At 63.0% G+C, this 4,442-nt stretch overlaps 1 non-coding gene across 1 annotated transcript; it reads right to left on the reverse strand.

The window, feature by feature from the left end:
• Positions 1-1,928: 1,928 nt before the first annotated feature.
• Positions 1,929-2,047, reverse strand: LOC131872600 (5S ribosomal RNA). Its single transcript, XR_009370721.1, has one exon. It is a non-coding gene; the product is annotated as a 5S ribosomal RNA (ribosomal RNA).
• Between the last annotated feature and the right edge of the window lie 2,395 nt (positions 2,048-4,442).

Here is a 4,442-nt window from a genome sequence, read left to right on the forward strand (position 1 = left end):
GGTGCGCACCAAGGAGCGCTCCGAAGTGTGCTCCAAGGTGCGGCGTGCACGAAGTCGGAGCCCGGTTTGCCCCGGGTGCGCACCTCGCGTGCACCTTCGCCGCGGTGGGCACCATGGCGTGCACGAAGTCGGAGCCCGGTTTGCCCCGGGTGCGCACCTCGCGTGCACCTTCGCCGGGGTGGGCACCTCGGCTGGGTTGCGCGCCCTGGTGCGCACCAAGGAGCGCTCCGAAGTGTGCTCCAAGGTGCGGCGTGCACGAAGTCGGAGCCCGGTTTGCCCCGGGTGCGCACCTCGCGTGCACCTTGGCGCGGTGGGCACCATGGCGTGCACGAAGTCGGAGCCCGGTTTGCCCCGGGTGCGCACCCCGCGTGCACCTTCGCCGGGGTGGGCACCTCGGCTGGGTTGCGCGCCCTGGTGCGCACCAAGGAGCGCTCCGAAGTGTGCTCCAAGGTGCGGCGTGCACGAAGTCGGAGCCCGGTTTGCCCCGGGTGCGCACCTCGCGTGCACCTTCGCCGCGGTGGGCACCTTGGCTGGGTTGGGCACCATTGAGCGCTCCGAAGTGTGCTCCAAGGTGCGCACCATGGCCCTCCAAGGTGCGCAGCATGGCGTGCACGAAGTCGGAGCCCGGTTTGCCCCGGGTGCGCACCTCGCGTGCACCTTCGCCAGGGTGGGCACCTCGGTGCGCACACCTTCTCAATGTTTTCTTGCCTTTTCTGGAAATTGGTGAAGGCAGCGCATCAAAGGTGCGCACCTCGGTGTGCTCCGAGGTGCGAACCCGAGAGCGCTCCGAGGTGCCCACGAAGTCGAAAGTCGGGTTAATTGCATTGTTTTCCCCGGGTGCGCTCCGAGGTGCGCAACATCGGTGCGCACCAAGGAGGGCTCCGAAGTGTGCTCCAAGGTGCGCACGATTCGGAGCTCGGTTTGCCCGGGGTGCGCACACCTTGGCTGGGTTGCGCACCCTTTGTGCGCTCCAAGGTGCGCACGAAGTCGGAGCTCGGTTTGCCCCGGGTGCGCACCTTCGCCAGGGTGCGCACCTTGATGCGCACGCCTTGGCTGGGCTGCGCACCTTGGTGGGCGCCATGGTGCGCACCTTTCGTGCGCTCCAAGGTGCGCACGAAGTCGGAGCTCGGTTTGCCCCGGGTGCGCACCTTGGTGGGCGCCATGGTGCACTCCGAGGTGCCCAAGATTGGTGCGCACCAAGGAGCGCTCCGAAGTGCGCTCCAAGGTGCGCAGGTGCGCGCGAAGTCGAAAGTTGGGTTAATTGTCCGGTTTGCCTCGGGTGCGCACCTTGCGTGCACCTTCGCCAGGGTGGGCGCCTTGGTGCGCACACCTTGGCTGGGCTGCGCACCCGGGCGCGCACACCTTGGCACCCGCGTTTCCTTCATTTTAAATTTTTTTTTTTTACAATCTCTCAAGTGGGAAATTCTATAATCTCAACTTTTTTTGCCTTTTCAGGAAACTTTTGAATGGAGCGCATCATTGGTGCGCTCCGAAGTGTGCTCCAAGGTGCGCACCTCTGGTGTGCTCCAAAGCTCTCTCTAGCTGCGTGCACCTGCCCCGGCCGCGCACCCGGCCCCGCCCAGCTTCGCTCACCTGTCCCGGGCGTCTGGTGCGGAACCTTAGAGTAAGAAACATCACCGTGCACCTTGGCCAACGTGCGCGACTCGACCGAGCGCGCACTGGCCGAGGTGCACACCGATTTCACCTGGGTGCGCGCGCAGCACCTCGGGCGCACCGGGGTGCGCGCACAACGCCCGGGTTGCACCGTGGCCTGTGTGCTCGGGGCGCCTCGGGTGCGCGCTCGGTGTCGCCCCCGCGCGCGCGGTAGTGCGGGCAGCGCACCCCGGCCCGGCCCGGCCCCGACGAGAACGCAAACGGGCAAAAGGTTTATTCAAATAGCATTGCGACGCCCGGCGAAAAACTAAAAAAGGGTGCAACACCGGGACTTCCCGGGAGGTCACCCATCCCAGTACTACTCCGGCCCAAGCGCGCTTAACTGCGGAGTTCTGATGGGATCCGGTGCACTAACGCTGGTATGATCGCACCCGTTATGAGCTTGTCGCAGTGTGTACTTAGCAAACCGCGACCCACGTGCGAATCCACCCCGGCCACCCACCCCCGTCGAGGTGCACACCCTCCCTCGCGAAGTGCGCCCCGTTCGCCAAGTGTGAGCCCTGCCCGGGTGCGCGCACCTTGCTAGGGCGTCGGGTGTGCACCCGGCCCGGCCTACGTGCGTGCACCTGGACGGGGCGTCGTGTGCGTGCAGTGTCCCGTCTGCAACGCGGTGCCCACACACCACCTCGGGCGCAACGACCTGCGCTCACATGTGGGCCGAGTGCACCTTGGTGCATGTTCGGGGCGCCTCGGGTGCACGCTCGATCTTGCCCCGGTGCACCAAGGCGCTCGGTTTGCCCCGGGTGCGCACTTGGTGCAAGGTGGGCACCCAAAATAGGGATCAAGCACCAAAACACAAGTTTCGGGATGCAAAATGGGACCCAAGGACCACAAATGCGTTCCAAGACCCATGATGGGTCCACGAGAACAAAAATGTGTTCCGAGACTTAATAAACAAATATTGGGTTTTAGGAGAAGAAACATGCTCTGATGCCCAAAACGAGAATCGACCCCGAAAAGGCCACAGGCCAAAAGTGGGATGCGAGACAAAAAAAAATGGGACCCGAGGACCAAAATTGGGTTCCCAGGTCGAAGACAGGGCAACCGGACAAGAAACGACCTCTAAGGCTCGAAATGAGTCCCGACGACTAAAACTTGACAAGAAGCACCCATCAGGCACCCAACTCGACACCCATGGGATGCCGACCCACCCGGGCTTCCACCTAGCACACCTTGGCACCCACCCACCCTCGCACCCAACCTCGCACCCAACTTAGCACCTTTGAACCCACATTGGCACTCACCCTGACCCTGGCACCTTGGAACCCACATTGGCACTCACCTTGACCCTGGCACCCACCTTTGCACTCACCTTGGGACCCACCCTGGCTCCCACCTCGGCACCCACCCAGACACCCACCTTGGTTCCTTGGCACCCACCTTGGATCCTTGGCACCCACCCCGACACCCACCTTGGCACGCAACTTGGCTACTTGCCACCCACCTTGGCTCCTTGACGCCCACCCCGACAACCACCCCGTGACCTACCCTGGCTAGGGTTGGTGCACACCCACCCTGGTGCCCACCTTGGCACCCACCCCATGACCCACCTTGGCACGCACCTTAGTACCCACCCCGTTACCCACCCTAGGACCCACCCCGTGACCCACCTTGGCCAGGGTGGGTGCCTTGGTGCGCACAACTTGCCTGGGCTGCACACCAGGGCGGGCTCAAGATGGCACCCGCGTTCCGTTTTTTTCACTATCTTTCAAAACGGAAATTTTAAAATCTCGTTTTTTTTTTTTTTTTGCCTTTTATGGAAATTAGTGAAGGCAGCGCATCAAAGGTGCGCAATGCTGGTGCGAACCCGGGAGCGCTCCGATGTGTGCTCCAAGGTGCGGCGTGCACGAAGTCCGAGCCCGGCTTGCCCCGGGTGCGCACCTCGCGTGCACCTTCGCCGGGGTGAGCACCTTGGCTGGGTTGCGCGCCCTGGTGCGCACCAAGGAGCGCTCTGAAGTGTGCTCCAAGGTGCGGCGTGCACGAAGTCGGAGCTCGGTTTGCCCCGGGTGTGCACCTCGGGTGCGCACCTCGCGTGCACCTTCGCTGCGGTGGGCACCTTGGCTGGGTTGCGCGCCTTGGTGGGCACCATGCAGTGCACGAAGTCGGAGCCCGGTTTGCCCCGGGCGCGCACCTCCGCCAGGGTGGGCACCTTGGTGCGCACAACTTGCCTGGGCTGCGCACCAGGAAGGGCTCAAGATGGCACCCGCGTTCCGTTTTTTTCACTATCTTTCAGAACGGAAATTTTAAAATATCGTTTTTTTTTGCCTTTTCTGGAAATTAGTGAAGGCAGCGCATCAAAGGTGCGCAACGCTGGTGCGAACCTGGGAGCGCTCCGATGTGTGCTCCAAGGTGCGGCGTGCACGAAGTCGGAGCCCGGTTTGCCCCGGGTGCGCCCTGGTGGGCACCATGGTGCGCACCAAGGAGCGCTCCGAAGTGTGCTCCAAGGTGCGGCCTGCACGAAGTCGGAGCCCGGTTTGCCCCGGGTGTGCACCGCGGGTGGGCACCTTGGTGCGCATGCCTTGCCTGGGCTGCGCACCAGGGCGGGCTCAAGATGGCACCCGCGTTCCGTTTTTTTCACTATCTTTCAAAACGGAAATTTTAAAATCTCATTTTTTTTTGCCTTTTCTGGAAATTAGTGAAGGCAGCGCATCAAAGGTGCGCACCTCGCTGCCCACCACGGTGCGCAACGCCGGTGGGCACCCGGGAGTGCTTCGAAGTGTGCTCCAAGGTGCTGCGTGCACGTTGTCGGAGCCCGGTTTGCCCCGGGT

This window comes from Cryptomeria japonica, unplaced genomic scaffold, assembly GCF_030272615.1.
Source record: "Cryptomeria japonica unplaced genomic scaffold, Sugi_1.0 HiC_scaffold_686, whole genome shotgun sequence".
In the NCBI taxonomy this organism is placed as follows: domain Eukaryota; kingdom Viridiplantae; phylum Streptophyta; class Pinopsida; order Cupressales; family Cupressaceae; genus Cryptomeria; species Cryptomeria japonica.